The sequence below is a fragment of the Pleurodeles waltl genome, chromosome 1_1 (assembly GCF_031143425.1).
Source record: "Pleurodeles waltl isolate 20211129_DDA chromosome 1_1, aPleWal1.hap1.20221129, whole genome shotgun sequence".
Lineage (NCBI taxonomy): Eukaryota > Metazoa > Chordata > Amphibia > Caudata > Salamandridae > Pleurodeles > Pleurodeles waltl.
This window is the reverse complement of record NC_090436.1, coordinates 482713124-482735799: the sequence shown is the minus strand read 5'-3', so window position 1 is coordinate 482735799 and position 22676 is coordinate 482713124.

The window sequence follows — 22676 nt, the reverse complement described above, 5'->3', positions numbered from 1 at the left end:
CCCTGAAAAGTAGGAGTAAAGTAACCCTACTTCCCCAGAAACACACTAAAGTCATGAAAGGAGATTCTGCCAAGACCACAACTGACTGCAAAGCACTGAAGACGGATTCCTGGACCTAAAGACCTGTAAAGGAAAGGGACCAAGTCCAAGAGTCATGAAAGTGTCTGGGGGGCAGGAGCCAACTAAACCCCGGATGAAGGTGCAAAATGGCTGCCTCAGGTGGAAGAAGCTGAAGATTCTGCAACAACGGAAGGTGCCAGGAACTTCTCCTTTCCACAGAAAATGTCCCACGAAATGTTGAAGGATGCAGAGTTGTTTCATTGCAAAAAGACCACAAACAAGCCTTGCTAGCTGCAAAGGTCGCAGTTAAAGAAAATGGGTGCTGCCCGGGACCAGGAAGGGCCAGGAGGTCGTCACTTGGAAGAGGAGACAGAAGGGGCCCTCAGCAACACAGAAAGCCCATGCAGAAGAAGGCAGCACTGGCAGAAGTACTTGAATATGGGTTCAAGAAGACTGAGCACGGTGGTCATCTCAACACTACAAAGGAGGGTCCCACAAAGCCGGTGGTCAACTCAGCGAGTTAGGTAATGCAGGATGGAGTGCTGGGGACTTGGGCAATGCTGTGCATGAAGGATTCCTTGCAAAAGTGACACAGAAGCCCTAGCAGCTGCAGTTCATGCAGTACACAGGATTACTGTCTGGCGAGGGGAGGCAAGGACTTACCTCCGCCAAATTTGGACAGACGGACCACTGGACTGTCAGGGTCACTTGGATCCAGATTCTGTGTTCCAGGGACCACACTCATCACGATGAGAGGGGACCCAGAGGACCGGTGAAGCAGAAGTTTGGTGCCTGCATTAGCAGGGGGAAGGTTCCATCGACCCACAGGAGATTTCTTCTTGGCTTCCAGTGCAGGGTGAAGGCAGACAGCCCCCAGAGCATGCACCATCAGGAAACAGTTGAGAAAGCAGGCAGGATTAGGCACTACAATGTCGCTAGTAGTCTTCTTGCTACTTTGTTGCAGTTTTGCTACATGCCAGGAAAGATGGTACTTTCCTACACATGGCTGTCTGGCGAAAACATAAGGATTAGAGGAATTCCACGAGGCCAACTTTGATAGCCCAGCAATGCTGTAATCTGAATGGGACATACACTGGTGGATGGGAGAACCAGGCCATCTCCATGCTTTCCTAATTGTTTTATGATTGAGTGATAGATCACAAGGAATCAGCCTGAACACTTCTCAGGAAGAGAGAGGTTGGTCTGAAAAGGGAATCAAAAAGAGTGGGGCAGAGGGACCAGGATCAACTTTGTAATGCACACCCTGGTAACTCTCATGAATCTCATGAATCTTGTTGTGGGATCAATCAGCTTGGGAATCCTGCCTTGCTGTGCTGTTCTGGTGTCTGCAGTTCCCCTGTCCTGATGGGTAGCACTGCACATGTATTACAAGGAATCCAAGGTCTAGTTTGGCTGTCCACCTGATATAAAGTCTCAGGGACACAAATGACTTCCAACTACCCTATTTTGCACTGGTACTCTGTCATCTGTCAATCTGCCCTACCATGTGGTGCCAACCCCAGTCCTGGACCCTTGGAAGTGGACCTAAGGTGTCTAACTAAGCCGAAGCCACGCATCTTGTGTCAAAATGATGCATCACCTCTATTGCGCAGATCAGAACTGGCGCATCACCTCTGTTGTGCAGGTCAGAACTGGTGAATCGCCTCTGCTGCATGGGTTAAAAACAATGTTTTGCCGCCATTGAGTGTCCCTTAGTATTTCTGCATAAGTACAACTGCACAGTGCATCACACAATGTACATTTGTGCAGCAACGCGTCTGTTAAATTCGTGCAAGTGTTGAGAACCTGCCTCTCACACCCAGGAAATGATGCAATGGGTGTGACTGCATACTAGGAAGTAAAAAGTGTAAATGTTACTTTCAATTCCTGCTAGTGTTTACTGGTTGGTGCTGGTTGTTTTTTGGAGTGATGTAAGAGTTTGGAGAAGTTTGGTTGTTTTTGGTGTCATCTGTTTCTGCTCTGTACCTGATTATTATATCTTTTGCCTAAGTGTTATTTTTTGTAACTGTCATTGTATTTGTATGGTTGGGTGTTTGTCTTTTTTAGGGGTCATTGATAATTAGGTGTAGTTAAAAGTTTAAGGGGTTCTTTTTTTAGTAGTTTCAAGTATAGGTAGGACATGTGCAGTTGTGGCCATGTCCTGGAATGGGAGAGAGAAGAACTTTACAGAGAGGGAGTTGGCTGTCTCATATGTTGTTGAAAGACCTTCCTGCTGCTGATGCTGGCTGCTGGGAGAAGGGGGAAAGGTGAGCAAGGGATACAGAGAACACAATAGGAAGGATTGATGGGATCAGGTGAGGTGGGACATGGCCAAGGTTGGCTATGAGGAGAGCACTGTCTGCCAAATTAAGCATTGTTGGGTGGCTGTCATTGTCTGGGGAGTAGATATGCTGAACCTGCTGGGAGTGGAGATTGGAAGCACCGTAGATATATATTAATGTACCATTCACATGTAGGAATGTAGATACATTTGTGAAGGTACATATCAATGTAACTAATCATTTGCAATGTGTAGATGCCTTGTGACACACACGCTCTTCTGTAGAGGAGTAAAATTCATGGCCCTAGTAAACAAGCTTTTGTCCAATGCCGTTTGATATTTAATAAGCTTAAGACTTGGAGAGGTCAATTAAGACGCAACCTGGTGGCTATGCCCCTGGCTTTAGAGGGAGAGAACTTTGAGATTTTCTAACATTACATGAGTTCAACTACATGTGTGTATTGTTTATATGCTCAGGGACATATTTAAATAGTCGGTACTTATTTTAGCAGTAGTATGGCTGGTGGCACATAAAACTGGCGTGGTAATGCAATTCATTCTTTTATGATGAACGTTATTTATTGTCTTCTTGCTATTTTATAGTGTAATAGTTTTAACTAACTATAGATTTGATTAACAAACTCAAACTCAGAGTGACTCCGGGTGGCAGATGTATCAAACTCTCACACAGAGCAGCACACCTGGCATAAATGTTCTCTCATGTTATAGGGAGCTACCACTCTTGACGCTAAGTAATTCAAAACAACCCTTCATTCAAATTAGGGTTACTATTTAGCAGTTTCCATCAAGGAGTTCTGGGCTAGTAAATGTTATTGGACCAATCATTTATTGCTGTTTTCCCTCTATCATGTGCTGCAAACACTGCACAATCTGTGGCAACATCTGCCCCTCTGGGTAGATTCACAATATAGATCATTACCCACATTGCATAACGTATTAGGTCTGCATGGGGAGGCTGGTATGTACGTACCAAGGGATACATTTATCAAATCTTCACACAGGGCAACACAGTAAATCACCTTGCTGGGGTGCGTGAAAGTTAAAGGGCAGGGATGTGCCTTATTTAACTTTTTATGGTGCAGTCCTGTGCTTTCCTAGCACTGGCAGTCTTCTGGCTGCCTAGTGCCAATACTTGCAGCCTTGGGTCAAAGTACAAGGAGCCCTGTAATGAACCTGGCTAGCAGTTCTTACAACATCACATGAATGGGGCCTGATGTTGACATTTGATGTAACACATTTCTGACCTTTCAGCTCCTGTCAGATCAGACCTGCAAAGTGATTAGCTCGATTCCATGGTCTGAAAAGGTATACATATGTGTGTAAAGGTGTCTAAATGTTCTATGACAATCGAGTGTCATAGTGCTTAGTTACGATTTGGAAGTGTATCTAGCTGCACTATATTTCTGCAAAGTCTCCATTTTTATTTTGTAGGTGGATATTGTCCAATCGCTCAAGGTGAAGCTGATCGTTTTTGGGGTCAACATAGGTGTGGATAATGTTTTCTGCAGTACCACACTTTGAATATGGATATGGTATATCTGTGACAGGACGTGTGTATCATTCCTAACAACACTTTGCATAAACATTCATGACTGTGTTACATGGTTAGGCATCACACTGCAATCAATTTATAACAGATAGATGCTGGAAATGTGCAAGTGACATTTCAACTTTAGTTATATCCAGGAACAACCCATGAAAAGGTACAATTGATGTCTCAACATGTGTTGCTGCATGGGTGTGATTAATTTGTATGACATCTACCCATTCCATAAGTATTACAGTTTACCTGAGGTATAGCTGTTGTAATCCTGTTATGATGGCACTACAATGTCAGTAATCTTTTGTAATACATGATGTACACATTGCCCAAATATGCAGAACAATTTTCTTCCTAGCTCACATGATACCAGAAATCTCAAACACCTTTGTTATGAGACAGGCATGTTATGCCCACATTCAAAAAATTGCCCATGGATTTAGTAAGATGAGCAGCACATCTTAAAAGGCCATATCTTCTGGCATTGGGCCCCAACAACATCTGCACAGGCACAGATAACCTGCACGGCTTGAGGATCTGTTCAGCTCAGCAGACAAGGCACATCCTGTAGGAGGCTGGCCTGGCTTGTAGTGGGTACCAAGGGGTACTTACACTCTGTACCAGGTCCAGTTATCCCTTATTAGTGTAGAAGAGGTGTTTCTAGTAGCTGAGGCTGATAGAAGGTAGCTATAGCAGAGCAGCTTAGGCTGAACTAGGAGACATGCAAAGCTCCTACTATACCACTGGTGTCATATGCACAATATCATAAGAAAACACAATACACAGATATACTAAAAATAAAGGTACTTTATTTTTATGACAAAAGTATCTCAGTGAGTACCCTCAGTATGAGGATGACAAATATACACAAGATATATGTACACAATGCCAAAAATATGCAGTAATAGCAAAAGGAGGTAATGCAAGCAATGTAAAGTTACAGTAGATTGCAATAGGAGCACATAGGTACAGGGGCAACACAAACCATATACTCCAAAAGTGGAATGCGAACCAGGAATGGACCCCAAACCTATGTGAGCTTGTAGAGGGTCGCTGGGACTGTAAGAAAACAGTGAGGGTTAGATAAATAGCCCACCCCAAGACCCTGTAAGGTAGGTGTAAAGTACATCTACAACCCCCAGAGAGCACAGAAGTCGTGATAGGGGGATTCTGCAAGGAAGACCAACACCAGCAATGCAACAACAGTGGATTTCTGGACCTGAGTACCTCTAAGACAAGGGGACCAAGTCCAAGAGTTGCGACAGTGTCGAGAGTGGGCAGATGCACAGGAAATGCCAGCTGAGGGTGCAAGGAAGCTGCCACTGGATGGAAGAAGCTTTGTGTTCTGCAAGAACAAAGAGGACTAGGAACTTCCCCTTTGGAGGATGGATGTCCCACGTCGTGAAGAAGCTTGCAGACGTGTTCCCACGCAGAAAGACTGCAAACAAGCCTTGCTAGCTGCAAGGGTTGCAGTTAGAGTTTTTGGATGCTACTGTGGCCCAGGAGGGACCAGGATGTCGCCACTTGGATGAGGAGACAGAGGGGGCACCCAGCAAGTCAGGGAGCCCTCACAGAAGCAGGCAGCACCCGCAGAAGTACCAGAACAGGCACTTAGAAGAGGAGTGAACCGGAGTCCATCCGAAGTCAGAAAAGGGAGTCCCACGACGCCGGAGGACAACTCAGAAGGTTGTGCACTGCAGGTTAGTGTGTCAGGGACCCAGGCTTGGCTGTGCACAAAGGAAATCCTGGAAGAGTGCACAGGAGCCGGAGCAGCTGCAAATCACGCAGTACCCAGCAATGCAGTCTAGCGTGGGGAGGCAAGGACTTACCTCCACCAAACTTGGACTGAAGAGTCACTGGACTGTGGGAGTCACTTGGACAGAGTTGCTGAGTTCCAGGGATCACGCTCGTCGTGCTGAGAGGGGACCCAGAGGACCAGTGATGCAGTCTTTTGTTGCCTGCGGTTGCAGGGGGAAGATTCCGTCAACCCACAGGAGATTTCTTCAGAGGTCCTGGTGCAAGAAGGAGGCAGGCTACCCCCAGAGCATGCACCACCAGGAAACAGGCGAGAAAGCCGGCAGGATGAAGCGATACAAGGTTGCAGTAGTCGTCTTTGCTACTTTGTTGCGGTTTTGCAAGCGTCCTGAGCAGTCAGCGGTCGATCCTTTGGCAGAAGGTGAAGAGGGAGATGCAGAGGAACTCTGGTGAGCTCTTGCATTCGGTATCTGAAGAATTCCCCAAAGCAGAGACCCTAAATAGCCAGAAAAGGAGGTTTGGCTACCTAGGAAGGAGGATAGGCTATTAAGAAAGGAAAGAGTCTCTGACATCACCTGCTGGCCCTGGCCATTCAGAGCAATCCAGTGTGCCAGCACACCTCTGAATCCAAGATGGCAGAGGTCTGGGGCACGCTGGAGGTGCTCTGGGCACCTCCCCTGGGAGGTGCTGGTCAGGGGAGTGGTCACTCCCCTTTCCTTTGGCCAGTTTCGTGCCAGAGCAGGGCTGGGGGATCCCTGAACTGGTGTAGACAGGCTTATTCAGAGATGGGCACCATCTGTGCCCATCAAAGCATTTCCAGAGGCTGGGGGAGGCTACTCCTCCCCAGCCCTGACACCTATTTCCAAAGGGAGAGGGTGTAACACCCTCTCTCTGAGGAAGTCCTTTGTTCTGCCTTCCTGGGCCAGGCCTGGCTGGACCCCAGGAGGGCAGAAACCTGTCTGAGGGGTTGGCAGTAGCAGCAGCTGCAGTGAAACCCCGGGAAAGGCAGTTTGGCAGTACCCGGGTTCTGTGCTAGAGACCCGGGGGATCATGGAATTGTCCCCCCAATGCCAGAATGGCATTGGGGTGACTATTCCATCATCCTAGACATATTACATGGCTATGTTCTTAGTTACCATTGTGACGCTGTACATAGGTAGAGACCTATGTACAGTGCACGCGTGTAATGGTGTCTCCGCACTCACAAAGTCCGGGGAATTTGCCCTGAACGATGTGGGGGCACCTTGGCTAGTGCCAGGGTGCCCTCACACTAAGTAAATTTGCACCAAACCTTCACCAGGTGAAGGTTAGACATATAGGTGACTTATAAGTTACTTAAGTGCAGTGGTAAATGGCTGTGAAATAACGTGGATGTTATTTCACTCAGGCTGCACTGGCAGGCCTGTCCAAGAATTGTCAGATCTCCCTATGGGTGGCAAAAGAAATGCTGCAGCCCATAGGGATCTCCTGGAACCCCAATACCCTGGGTACCTCAGTACCATATACTAGGGAATTATAAGGGTGTTCCAATATGCCAATGTGAATTGGTGAAATTGGTCACTAGCCTGTTAGTGACAATTTAGAAGGCAGAGAGAGCATAACCACTGAGGTTCTGGTTAGCAGAGCCTCAGTGAGACAGTTAGTCATCACACAGGGAACACATACAGGGCACACTTATGAGCACTGGGGCCCTGCCTGGCAGGGTCCCAGTGACACATAGACTAAAACAACATATATACAGTGAAATATGGGGGTAACATTGCAGGCAAGATGGTACTTTCCTACACATCCCACCCCACCCCTGCACCCACTGGAGGACAGCAGCCGCAAGGCACTGGACAAAGTGGAAATAGAGGTGCAGCACAGTCCAATTTCAATTTGTTGCAGGTGCAAAGAATGCAGAAAATGGACAAGAGGATGGCAATAAATTAAAAGGAACACAAGTGGCAGGGAGAATTTCAAAGGAGTGCCTGAGGCACTTGAGAGAACAAATTTGAACTCTCCCGCAGGACTTTTCCTTCCATTTTTAGTTCTAGTTAGTTTAGCATAGGTTTAGGAATATTTTAGCGAAGTTTAGGATGTAATTGGTATTTCCTTTGCACTGGTCTATGTGTATTAAGGGGGTGGTGGGTTGATGTTTAACTTGTCGTGTCAATAGTAGTTAAGATAGGTTAAGTGTAAGCTAAGGTAGTATAGGCTAGGACAATTAGTGTAGGTTAGATAGGGTTAGGTAGTGTTTTAGTAAACAGGTTTTACATTTAAATTAATTATTCATTGGCCTTTATTTGGATAATATGTATTTGTCATGAGTTGGTTCTATTGTGTTAGGTGTGTACATTATGTTCAATTTGTCTTGAGTACACTGAAGGAATATGTTTCATTGTCAGAGTCCTCTGCAGAACTGTAGGTCCTTCTCACATTTGAGTTATGTATGGGACTATTTCCATACTTTAGACACTGTAAATGGGGCTCATTATTTGACTTTACACACAGCACAACACAGGTAGTCTTCTTACTGTAGATTCCTGTTTGATAGGGAGAGGGCAGGTAAGTGTTGGATTTGGCATTTTTCTGCAGATTGCTGATCCCTGCCTGCACCAGGTCACAAATTGCTGTCCAGCACAAATGCACTCACCTGCACCATTGTGCAAGGGGTTTTGCGCTGTTTGTTGGTTTGTAATTGTGTAAAAGTCACACCTACCTGGACAGCATTCATCATCATTGGCACATACGTCATGCTAAGTATGGACCATCATCATGCCGCACACTTAGAAAAAGCTGTCAACGATACCTTTTGACCATATATTTCCCATTTTCTCCTCCCCTGGTGAGATGTAGCATTTTGACAGGCTCCCTGGTCTGCCACTAGTGCAATATTGTATATGTAAATGATGTAATGTGTGGATGCACTCCCATATGAGGACTCTCTAGAAAAAAGAGTGACAAAAGTCAGTTATTTTGGCCTGTGTTTCATTACGCAAAATGTATTAGTATACACAGGGTGAGGCAAGGTGCATTTGCATGTCTTGGTGACTATCATTGATGGTATTAGCTTGGCCTTGTGCATCCTTGTGCGGCACAAGTACAATGAAAATCCACAAGGAATATGGGCATCAGTATCTACTTAGTATTAGCACATCTGTCTAGAGTTATACATTGTTGCTTATCTTTTCTGTGAGCAGTGATTTTTTGACATTTGCTAATGATGTTGTCATCTTTACTTTGCAACATTTAAGTGCATCATTGTAACAGTGTTTTCATTGTAACAGTGTTTTGGCCTCACATGTCGCATCTAGTTGACACACTCTGACATTACACATCTCTCATCATACCATTGCAGTGGATGTAATTGATGTAGGTGCACATACAAATACAACATGTGCAATTAACTTGATCTCACACTTCTTCAGCTTCAAAAAAGTGACTTTGGGTGTTATAATTACATTATGTATGTGAACTTTTGAGGAACAACCATACAAATCTCATAAAAGCTTCTAATAATGATTTAATTATTCCAGGTGTTCATATCCTCCCATTATAACGTGTGGGTAGTTTTGTTTTTCCAAAACAACACACATGTCAAATTTTATGTATTGTGTGTAAACATAAGTTTGGTTACACACAACTTCACATTTAAATGTGTGTAGTGAGATCAGTGAGGAGGCACAAATTGTCATTCTCAAGTGTAGCAGATTATTTAGGAGCACAAGTGGGCAAGAAAAACTCCTGCACAAACAAAGAAAGTGGCATGATGTCCTACACGGGACAGATAGGAAAACTGGTGAGGAGGCATTCACAAATGTTTATCGGAAAGTTCTTTGTTGGAAACTGGGGAACTCTACATTAACTCTTAGAAAACACCACAACCACCAAGGCTTGTTAGATCATGTCATTGACCAACATGGCTAACTCTATGTGAGATTAGTTGCTAATATTCTACCTGACAAGATAGAAGTCATGGTATTCTGCACTATAAACTCACCCAGGTTGCCTAGAGAACTAGGCTGGAATCCTAACCCTCCAAACACCCCAAAAACCTGTCCATCATCCTGTATTGAAAACTCAAAATGAGACTTCAAATTACTACTATCACCTCCACTTGCGTTTACCTATTTTGCATGCTCAGTCAGTTCTTCATATGGCTCCCTCCAGAAACATGTAAGATCATCACCCAGGCTGTCATCACATGTAGAATGAACTACACCAGTGCCCTCTACTGGAACATCTCCGTACACTTACTGCACAAGAGGCAAACTATCCAACACACCAAAGTCAAACTATTACTCAACCTACCTTGCAGCATGCAGATCACACCTCACCTCAGGAAAAAACAATGCCTACCCACTCAAACACACTGCCAGGTGAAGGTGCTCATCCACACCTACAAGATGTTTCACCACCAGGGCCCACCTAGATCACCCACCATCTACACTTCCACCAACCAATCATGAACCTCCACTCTGCATCACTTGCACTTACTTCTACCACCAATATCCATATGAGCAAGACAGGGGATAGGGTGTTCCCCATTAGGGCAGGCTACACCTGGAACAATGTCACCTAGTGTACTGCCATTTGATAAGTTTTGTTTTGACCAATGACTTTGTGTTTCACCACTGCGCATATTAGTTGCTCAATGTTCACCAGTAGCACATGGTATGTTTTGTTCAGTTGAGCCGCCTATTGGCTTTGACATGGCATTAGCCATTACTTTCTGTATTCAGTTGAGCCGCCTATGGGCTTTGACATTGCATTAGCCATTACATTCTGTATTCTGCCTATTGGCTTTGACATGCTGTATCCAGTCTAGCCGCCTATTGGCTTTGACATTGCATTCCTATTGGCTTTGACATGATGTATTCAATTTAGCTGCCTATTGACTTTGACATGCTATTAGATATTCTGCCTATGGGCTTTGACATGATATTATATATTGCATTTTGTATTCAGCTCAGCTGCCTATTGGCTTTGACATGATATTATACATTGCATTTTGTATTCAGCTCAGCTGCCTATGGGCTTTGACATGATATAAGACATTGCATTTTGTATTCAGCTTAGATGCTTATTGGCTTTGACATGACACTAGACATTGCATTTGATATTTAGGTTAGCTGCCTATTGCCTTTAACATGACATTGCATTTGATATTTAGGTTAGCTGCCCATTGCCTTTAACGTGGAGTTAGACATTGCAGTTGAGAATCCAAGCTGTATTTTTCCAAGCTGTGTTTTTGCACAAGATGAACCAAGATGTTTTGTTCTCACAGTAGACTAGACATGATAAGAGAGAGTACATGGGTGTTGTTCTCTCTGCCTGAGCTTGGGAACAGGAGTAGTCTTGGAGACCTGGCCAGTCTCCAAAAGGCTTGCTCAGTTTCCCAGGTCTGAGAGGAGGGGGCACACCTTTGTAACAAATGTAACAGGCTGCAGAGGGTCAGATTCGAATCTGCCGGACCTCGTGCTGGAGCTTGGCGCAGGCTGCCAGCAATCCCGTGTGGGTAGATGAATCTCTCTTTCTCGCGGCTGACAGGGGTCATCAGCTTGCAGACCTTAGAAAGATGAAGCTGTAGATAGTTCCCACACGGTGAAGTATTTGTTTTGCTTTTCATTCAATATCTTATAAATATAACCTGCTGTGTATATTGCAAACTGATATATTTTGTTTGATTAACGCGGACTTGAAAGCTACTAATTCGTCATACATAAAATATTGTGGTTGGGGAAGAATTAACAACAATAAAAGTCTTCTTTGACCTCAGAAGTGCATTTCTGTTGTGTTATGTTAGTGCTTAGAAACTAGATAAGAGGAAAGCACTACAATTGGTACCAGGAGTCGTGGGGTCGGTCATTAAGAGGTGATTAAGAGGGTGTTGACGAGTTGGTAGATTTCTAAGTGCACACTTTAAAAGTGTAATTGTTTTTATGTTGTTTGGAGAATTACAGAAATTGTTTTTTTTGGAGAATCACAGTAGCACGGCAGACCATGTCTGAGAATACATGTGTTGATAAACTGCCTGATGGTGCTAAGAAAAACTGTGAATTGTTTTCTGTTTGGGGAATTACAGAAGAAAATGCATGTGTAGCTAAAAGGCCTGATAATGCTTTGAGAAATAATTCCTGTTGTACATATGTAGAAAACGTGTCTTTTGGAAGTAATGATGACAGAAAGGTTTGGATACCTTTATCTGCTTACAGAGAAATGCAGGAGAAATGTCAGAAGTTGGAACATGAAAATAGGAATTTACGTGAGCAAATTAGCCCGACTGAAAGTTATAAAAAGGCTGTTTTTGAAGAATCTTTCTTGTCCCATTCCAGTAATGAGGGGGTTAAGACAGCTCCGAGCTGCACTGAGGAGCTCAGAATGTGATTTACGAGTTACCGTTGCAAAATGCACAAGTAAAACGAAAGATTTTAGAGAAAGAGACACCGAGTTTCATTAGCTTGTTTGATTTTTGGAAAAAGAATAGCCCTCATTTGAGTGAAATCCTAACACTTTTGTATATAGTCACTGTGAAAAATTATATGCAGCTGCGCGCTTGTGATTTGGCAAATGAAATAATGCAGACTTTAGGTTTCTGCGCAGTGCAAGAAGGAAATACTTATGTACATGTAATTCAGGAACAAGGAAAGAAAATAGTGCCCCTAGCTAGGATCATACACTGGATCTGGTACTTGCAAGACAGGGCTAGAGTACCACAGGTAAAAGAATTATCAATTAAGTTGAGTGCACCATTTGAACTCGTGTCCACTGAAGATAAAAAGCATGTTTGTTTTACTAATGATTCATTGACTGAAATGTTGTTTTCTGGCACCGTAGAAGTAACAGCGTTGTATAATGTGTGTCAGATTTTAAAGCAAGAGCTACGTGAGATTTGTCATTTTTACGCTGATTTTTGGTTCATTGCTAATGTTTTAGCACCTAACTGGTTCAATTACCTTGCAGATGTTAATGAGAAAAATTCCGAGAGAGAAGTGTACACCCAGAATTCTGCCTTAGTGGGGATGGCTAAGTGGGTGCCCCAGAAATGTGAACAGCTGAGAGAAAAAGCCACTTACAGGTGGGCAGAGATGAGAGAGATGCACATTCCCCTAGATTTGATAAAAACTGTGCAGCACGCACAAAAGCAATCTGTCATGCAAGCAGTCACAGAGCAGTTGGGGAGAGGAAAGTTACCAGATCAGAAATGGCAAATTGATCAGGTTTTAGGGAGAGTGATTGCTGCAAATTACCAAGGAAAAATCGAAATTATGCTGATACCTAGAAAAGAATCTGATTCATTCATACAAATTGGAGACAGAATGGCCCAAATTGACAAAAATGCAGTGAATGGAGGTTTGTTAAAGAAGGAGTCTGCCCCAGCCCTTCTGACAGTGCAAGAAAAGGGAAGCTGTGGTGCAGCAGATAAAAACCTCAGTGCTGATGTGTGGGCTGAAGCCCCAAGTGATCCTCCAGAACCTGCAGCGAATGTAACAAAGGGCCCCAAAAACGTCCTGCTGATTATAAAACAGGGAAAGAAAGAGGAAGGGTGCAGTTTAAATGAAAAATGTTATTTGCAAGAAAAGTCATACTTGTTTCTTTTGCAGATCCTACCACGTTTCGCCACTGTCCCTGAGTGTGCTGTGTGGTCCCCCTTCCGGTGTGTGCATGTGGGGTCGGGGAAGGGACCGAATCCCCAATCTGAACCTGGCTGAGTAAAGTGCCAGCACCATGGATCCATTTTGCGCAAACTGCGCCTTCAGTTCAAGTTCAACTTGTTTGATTGCATTCTTCCACTGGAACTAAGCTGTGTTTTTTTTTTTTTTCCCCTCTCGTATGGAACTCTGACTTTTGCTTATCTTCCAGAAAACCTTTCAGGTGGACCGTGCACCTTTACATGAGCAGAACTCATGCCACATCAAATTGCTAACACTGTTGAATTAGAGACTCACTCAGAGTATAAAAATTGCCCAGTCTTTTCTATGTAGATGTATCTGATGTGAAAGGTTATGAAATCAATGTGTTAATTCACTTCTATTGCTTTACAGGGATTGCTTTGATCATAATGTTTTTTTGTTTGTGCTGATGTTTTTTGTTTTTGTTTGAAACAAGAGATATGTGAAACAAAAATTCATTGGTCAAAGGGCGGAATGTACTGCCATTTGATAAGTTTTGTTTTGACCAATGACTTTGTGTTTCACCACTGCGCATATTAGTTGCTCAATGTTCACCAGTAGCACATGGTATGTTTTGTTCAGTTGAGCCGCCTATTGGCTTTGACATGGCATTAGCCATTACTTTCTGTATTCAGTTGAGCCGCCTATGGGCTTTGACATTGCATTAGCCATTACATTCTGTATTCTGCCTATTGGCTTTGACATGCTGTATCCAGTCTAGCCGCCTATTGGCTTTGACATTGCATTCCTATTGGCTTTAACATGATGTATTCAATTTAGCTGCCTATTGACTTTGACATGCTATTAGATATTCTGCCTATGGGCTTTGACATGATATTATATATTGCATTTTGTATTCAGCTCAGCTGCCTATTGGCTTTGACATGATATTATACATTGCATTTTGTATTCAGCTCAGCTGCCTATGGGCTTTGACATGATATAAGACATTGCATTTTGTATTCAGCTTAGATGCTTATTGGCTTTGACATGACACTAGACATTGCATTTGATATTTAGGTTAGCTGCCTATTGCCTTTAACATGACATTGCATTTGATATTTAGGTTAGCTGCCCATTGCCTTTAACGTGGAGTTAGACATTGCAGTTGAGAATCCAAGCTGTATTTTTCCAAGCTGTGTTTTTGCACAAGATGAACCAAGATGTTTTGTTCTCACAGTAGACTAGACATGATAAGAGAGAGTACATGGGTGTTGTTCTCTCTGCCTGAGCTTGGGAACAGGAGTAGTCTTGGAGACCTGGCCAGTCTCCAAAAGGCTTGCTCAGTTTCCCAGGTCTGAGAGGAGGGGGCACACCTTTGTAACGAATGTAACAGGCTGCAGAGGGTCAGATTCGAATCTGCCGGACCTCGTGCTGGAGCTTGGCGCAGGCTGCCAGCAATCCCGTGTGGGTAGATGAATCTCTCTTTCTCGCGGCTGACAGGGGTCATCAGCTTGCAGACCTTAGAAAGATGAAGCTGTAGATAGTTCCCACACGGTGAAATATTTGTTTTGCTTTGCATTCAATATCTTATAAATATAACCTGCTGTGTATATTGCAAACTGATATATTTTGTTTGATTAACGCGGACTTGAAAGCTACTAATTCGTCATACATAAAATATTGTGGTTGGGGAAGAATTAACAACAATAAAAGTCTTCTTTGACCTCAGAAGTGCATTTCTGTTGTGTTATGTTAGTGCTTAGAAACTAGATAAGAGGAAAGCACTACACCTAGCACATCACGAAAGCTGCATCCAATATGGGTTTCTGATAGTTATTGTACATCTGGCTCTTGAAATGATCCTACTTGCAGAGGATGTACCTACTCAGCACATGCATACCATCTCGGGTGACCGGTAGACCCTCTATAAGGCCACAATAAATAATTTTCCATTACAGTTTACTTTTGGCTGCCTAGCCCCAACAAAAACACACTTGGGTCATAGTGTAAGAGGGCCTATATTGGCAAATGGCATGCCTGCCAAATTTTCAAAGTCTATGCAAGATGGCCTGCTACAGTTGAGGTTCTTTGTATACTGGTAATAAATTATACTACAAGTCCCAGTATTCAAATGAAAAACTAGAACTGAGGCAGCACAACACACATGGACCTGTGAAACGTGTTACTGGCCGAGGAAAGGACAGTTATGTGATGGATGATTTACCATGTGGGGCATTCCTTTGAAATTGACATCTTAATGACTCACATTGCCTCTTTCACCACCGGGCATGGAGACTTGCCATTACCTTTTAATGCCTTCTAGTGTAGACCCACTCTGCTTTTGAATTTGACATAACCAATCTCCAGGTTTCCTTCAAGCAATCCTCACCTGCTAAGGACATCCAAAATGCCAGGCCATAAACCTGGGTCTTCCAGCACTTATAATAAAAGTCACTAGTCTGATCAATGTCTCCTCTCATGGTGTCATTCCTCAGGCCCTCAGGATTTTGATGAGACTGCAACACAGATGTGTTCAACACTTCTATTTTGAATGATCTTAAAGTATGATGGGATGTGTATGTAGTCAAGCACTATTTTTTTTTTTGCCAGCAGCCTTTGACACATTATAAACCTAATTCTGGTCACAAGGCAGGCCAAATCTGAAATCAGGATTCTAGCGCTTGACTAGAATTCTATTCAAAGAAGCTGTACTGGAGATGATACAGAAGTGAATGGACTTAATGGATAGTTATACTCCTGCTATTTTGTCTATTCTTACTGACATTACTCTTAAGGCCAATTGTAGCAATGATCTGCAACTCAGCTTGATGGTACTTAATGTTTTCTCTCTGCTATGTCACTCAGTCAAACTATGCACGCTCCCAATAAACTCAAAGGTCTTTCCTGGGGTACTTTTCTATATCTGATGTTTCCCAGACTGTGCAACTTGATGCTCTGAGTGTAGGCAATTGACCTGTGATGCACCCCAGTGTCATTCTCATCAACCAACATCTTTAAATTCTATGTTGAATCTTTGTCTTGTTTTATCCCTTCCCATGAATTATGTATAGTGATGAAATCAAACCATCCTTAAGACTAACATAGTATCAGGTAAAATCTTTCAACATGGCATTCATAATCTCTGGTACTAGGTGGACTGTCACTGGCTGAAGGTAAAATTAACATGTAGGTATTGGTTGTGGATGGTCATAAGGATCTCTACAGGCATACATTTTGACCCCCAGACATGGACATCTGTTTCACCACAATCTGTTTGGACAATGGGATTAAAATTTGAAATGATTTGCTGTCTAACCCCTTCAATCTCAGGTGTTGCTACTTCCTATTATTATTAGCTACAGTTTTAAAAAAATGACTAGCCTTTCTAACCATACCAGACAATATATATGTGTGGTAGCACAGTAGTATGTTCAACTTTAAACTAAGCAAATGTGTTTTGCTAAGGACTTCCTTAGATACTGTTTTACACACTTCATATGTGTTGGAAAATGGGTTATTGGTAGGGCAGGTAGGTACCTACACCTAGCAACAAGCCACAAACCTCCACATAAGTACAGTTAGGTCTCAGTAAATTAATCCCAGCTCTACCCTTGGTAGCTTGGCATCGAGCGTCAAGGCTTAACTTAGGAGACAAAGTGTAAAGCATTCAAATATCACAAAACAGTAATTAAATAAAACACAGGAAACAGTTTAAAAATCCAAAACCAATTTATAAAAATAGTTTATATTTTTATCTTTAAAATGACACAAAAACGATTAAAATCGGTTCAGGGGAACCGGAGATATGAATTTTTAAAGTATTATTATTTTTGTAGCGCTTAGAAACAAAAAGCGCCAATCGGGTCATCTGGTTGCACCAGGACCGGGGCAAAGTCAAAGTTTCAGGCCGACTGCGATGGAGCCCTGCTCGGCTACAAGTCGCGGGAGGCCTCGGTTAAAAAGTTACCTTCTGACTTAGTCTCTTTTTTGAAGTTTTTCTTCACCGGGACGAACCTGCCAGTTGAATCCGACCTCCTGGAGCCCTTGTCCAGATACGCGATGTGGGTTTCCTCGGTGGAGACTTTTACCTTCGGACTTAGTCGTTTTTTCGAGATGAAAATCCTTCGACCGGGGTGAACCTGGATCTTGATCCGACGTCCATGGAGCCCTTCTCGGATACGATGGCTGGGAGGTCCCGGTCAACTTTTTACGTTCGGACTTAGTCTCTTTTTTGGATGTTTTTCTTTACCGGGACGAACCACGAAGTCAGGCCGGGTCGCGGTTGAGGCAAGCCGGCTAGAATTTCCGCGGCGGGTCGGTCACTTTATGGAGCTTTTTAAAAAAAATTCTCCAATCTTTTCCAAACTTCTGGGGCTTCACCCAGATGTTCTTTTAAGGTTCTTTTGGGGTCCACAGCTCACCCCAAGGGTCCAGAAGTTCTGTGATGGTCCTTGGGAAGTGCGGACTTCAACTCCCAGAATACACCTGGCGCAAACTCCTTTTTGGCCACTGGACAGTGGTCAGCTGGTCACTTTTTCAGGAGTTGGTGCAGGGGACTCTGGATAGCAATTTTTCACCTGTAGCAAACAGGGAGTCCCTCCTTGAACCAGTGGAAGCCAGGCAAAGTCCTTCTTGTGGTGAAGCCCAAGTGTGCAGCTGGTGCAGTCTTTCTGAGTGCAGGGTCCAGGTGCAGGCCAGGGGTCCAGCAGGGCAGTCCTTCTTCTCCTTGTAGTTCCTTCTTCTTGTTGAATTCTGGAGGGGATCTGAGGTGTGGGTGCAGGTCTGCCAGTTTTATCCTTGCTTCTGGGTGAGAAGCAGGGGGGCCCTGGTTCTCCAATCAGAAACAGGGTCGTCCCCCTGTGATGACCACTTCCTGGGAAGAGTGGCAAAAATCCATCCCAGAAGGCAACAGTCTCTAAAATTCCATCATGGATGAATCTGATTTTTGGAGGTTACATCTGGCTGAGCCCACCCACTAGTGTGGCTAAAAATCATAAACACACCCCTCTCCTGCCCTCTCCTAATCTAATCAGGGGGGCACCTAGTTGTCTGGGGTTGCAGGATGTGGGGGTGTTGCTGGTTGCTCCAAATGTCCTTCTCTGCCTTTGAAGACCAGTTTGGCAGCCCTCCCCCTTCCTGCCTCACCATCTGCTGAGGGGAGATTCCTTCCCACAGGCACATTCCTTTGTGAGAAGCCAGGCCACTTCACACCTCATCAAGGCAGCTTGGCCAAGCTGCTGAGGCTGGCCAATCAGAGCACAGCAGCAAAAACAATGCAGGGCTGAAATTGGCAACTTTTTCAGGTAAAGTTTAAAACTCTTCACCTGAACAAGTTATATTAAATCCCACAACTGGAAGTTGTGGGATTTATTACAACAATTAATTTGATACCAAACTCTTGATATGCATCATTTAAGGAGACTTTAAAATTTAAAATAAAGTCTCCCCATTCTAGCCTATGAAGGCCATTTACTACAATGAGGGAAAAACGAATTTGGCTGTTTTTACCTCACCAGGGCTTATAAAACTATTTTTATAAAGTCCCTGCTTATAGTTACATGGCACCCAGCCCTAGGGGCACATAGGGCACACCTTAGGGGTGACTTATATGTAAAAATAAGGTAGTTTAAGACTTTGGAACTACTTTTAATTCCAAAGTCGAATTTGCATATAACTTTAATTTAAAAGCAGCCAGCAAGGCAGGCCTGCCTTTAAAAGGACACTGGGCACCTCAGCAGTGAACCTATGGGGGCACCACCTATGCTGTGGTCCCTAAACCTACATGCCCTACCATATACTAGGGACTTATAGGTAGGTTAACTTAGCCAATTATATTTAGCCTAATTTACATATCCATTTTACACAGAGCACAGGCCCTGGGACTGGTTAGCAGTACCCAGGGCATCATCAGAGTCAGGAAAACACCAGCAAAAAGTGGAAAATGGGGGCAAAAAGTTACGGGGCCTCTGCAATCAGCCCTGTTTTCTCACAGAGACACATTTGGGATAGCTGCAAAATGTACTGTTCCAAATAGTTCCCCTGTGTCCAAGACCCTGAAATGATAGTATCTATGGTCAGTCAAAAGAGTGGTCACATTAGTTTCAAGCCGACCTACAGAGAAGTGAAGTGATTTACAGCGGCATTTTAGTGCAGGATCATAAAATCTGCTGCACCATCACTCGCAGCAGAGAACCCCCAAAGCACTTAGGACACTGCAGCTAAGCATATATTAAGGAATCCCTGCTGTGCACGTTTGCAATTATAACCCTAACAACATCTTCAGTGTTTAAAGAACTTCAGAAATATTTTTAATCTGCGGAAAAACACTAGACCATTAGTCCTAAACTTGACTTGTACTCAGAAAGCCATCTTGTGGTTACGATTCTGACGCTGACCTTAGGCAAACTTGTGGTCATTCTGTGCAGTCTCTCCGAGCTGCCTTTCACCTCTTCCACCCCAATCTCAACCTTGTCATTAAACAACAATTCACCCGGGATTATTTAACCCCTTCTCTGCCAGGCCTTTTCCCCCTCAGGTGCCAAGCCTTTTTTGGCTATTTGGGGCAGTTTGCACTTAGGCTCTCATAACGTTTTGTCCACATAAGCTACCCAAACCAAATTTGCGTCCTTTTATCCCATTATCCTAGGGATTCTGGAGGTACCCAGAGTTTGTGGGTTCCCCTGGAGGAGACCAAGAAATTAGCCAAAATACAGATTTATTTTGTTTTTTTAAACAAAATGGGAAAAGGGCTGCAGAAGAAGGCTTGTGTTTTTTTTTCTCCTGAAAATGGAATCAACAAAGGGTTTGCTGAGCTAAAATAACCATCTTCCCAGCTTTCAGGAACAGGGAGACTTGAATCAGAAAACCATATTTTTCAACACAAACTACTGGGACATTCCACATTTCCACTATATTTTGTGCTTTTAGCCTCCTTCCAGTTAGTGACCGAAATGCATGTGAAACCAATAATGGATCCCGGAAAGCTAAACATTTATAAAACGTAGTAAAAATTATGAATTCAGCAAGGGGTCATTTGTGTAGATCCTACAAGGTTTTCCTACAGAAAATAACACCTGGAATAAATAAATATTGAAATTGAGGTATAAAAACAGCAATTTTTCTCCACATTTTACTCTGTAACGTTTTACTGCAATGTCAGATTTTTGAAAGCAATATACTGTTACGGCTGCTGGACTCTTCTGGTTGCAGGAATATGTAGGGCTTGTAGTATCATCAAGAACCCTAGGTACCCAGAGTCAATACATGAGCTGCACCCGGCAATGGGTTTCCATTCTATACTGGGAATACAGAAATTAATTGGCTGAAATGTAAAAAGTGAAAAACAGGTATCAAGGAAACCTTTGTATTTCCAAAATGGGCACAAGATAAGGTGCTGAGAAGCAGTGGTTATTTGCACATCTCTGAATTTCGGTGTCCCCATACTAGCATGTGAATTACACAGCATTTCTGAAATAGTCATCTTTTTTACACACTGTCTTACATTTGGAAGGAAAAAAATGTAGAGGAAAACAAGGGGCAATAACACTTGTTCTGCTATTCTGTGTTCCCCCAGGTCTCCCGAAACCATTAGTACCTCACTTGCGTGGGTAGGCCTAATGCCCGCGACAGGAAATGCAACATGGACACATCATATTTTTACATTGAAATCTGACGTGTTTTTTGGAAAGTGCCTAGCAGTGGATTATGGCCTTTAGCTCAGCCGGCACCTCGGGAAACCTACCAAAGCTGTTCATTTCTTAAAAGTAGACACCTAGAGCAATTCAGAATGGGGTGACGTGGGGTGGGGTGTAGGTTCTGTCCCCCAGAATCATTTGCAAACCTCAAAATTTAGCAAAAAAACATATTTTCCTCACATTTTGGTGACAGAAAGTCCTGAAATCTGAGAGGAGCTGCAAATTTCCTTCCACCCAGCGTTTTCCCAAGTGTCCCGATAAAAATGGTACCTCACTTGTGTGGGTAGGCCTAGTGCCCGTGACAGGAAATGCCCTAAAACATAACGTGGACATATCACATTTGCCCAAAGATTTGCAAAGTGTCTAGCTGTGGATTTTGGCCTTTAGCTCAGCTAGCACCTAGGGAAACCTACCAAACCTATACATTTTTGAAAACTAAACACCTAGAGGAATTCAGAATGGGGTGACTTGTGGAGCTCTCATCAGGTTCTGTTACCCAGAATCCTTTGCAAGCCTCAAAAGTAGGCAAAAAAACACTTTTCCCTCACATTTGGTGACAGAAAGTTCTGGAATCTGAGAGGAGTCACAAATTTCCTTCCACCCAGCATCCCCCCAAGTCTTCCGATATAAATGGTACCTCACTTGTGTGGGTAGGCCTACTGCCCGGGACAGGAAATGCCCCAAAACACAATATGGACACATCACATTTTCCCAAAGAAAACAGAGCTGTTTTTTGCAATGTGCCTAGCTATGGATTTTGGCCTCTAGCTCAGCCGGCAGCTAGGGAAACCTACCAAACCTGGACATTTCTGAAACCAAACACCTAGGGGAATTCCGAATGGTGTGACTTGTTGGGCTCCCACCAGGTTCTGTTACCCAGATTCCCTTGCCAACCTCAAAATTTTATTTAAAAAAAACACTTTTTCCTCACATTCTGGTGACAGAAAGTTCTGGAATCTGAGAGGAGCCATAAATTTCCTTCCACCCTACATTCCCCCAAGTCTACCGATAAAAATGGTACCTCACTTGTGTGGATAGGCCTGGTGCCCACGAAAGGAAATGTCTCAAAACACTACGTGGACACATCAAAATTATCAAATACAAAACCACCTGTTTTTGCAGGGGTCACCTGCATTTCTGGTTCTGGGCTCAGCAGCCATATATGGAAACCTACCAAACCCAAACATTTCTGAAAACTAGACACCCGAGGGAGTTCAGGGAGGTGTGACTTGCTTGGATCCCCCAGTGTTTCCTTACCCAGACTCCTCAGCAAACCTCAAATTTAGCTAAAAAATCACATTTTTCCCACATTTCTGTGTGGGATCACTGCACTGGGACAAATGTCCTACCACCCAACGTTCTCCTCAGTCTCCCAGTAAAAATGTTACCTTACTTGTGTAGGTGGGCCAAGTGCCTGTGACTGGGAAGAACCAAAAACATGTTGAAAATTAGGGGGAACGCGGGTCCAAAAGGGCAGTTTGAAGAAAATAATTTGTAGGCTGACAATTGGGGCAGAATTTTTATCTGTATAGATGAGACAAGGCTGGGTGGTAGGAATTTTGTGGATTCCTGCAGATTCTGGAAGGTTCCATCACAAAATTGTGTGATTTCTAGCAAAGTTGGAGGTTTGCAGGGACTGTGGGTAAGAAAATGGTGCGGGGTGCATGTGAAGCACACCACCCTGGACACACCCAGATGTTTAGTTGTCAGGTGTGTCTAGGTCTTGT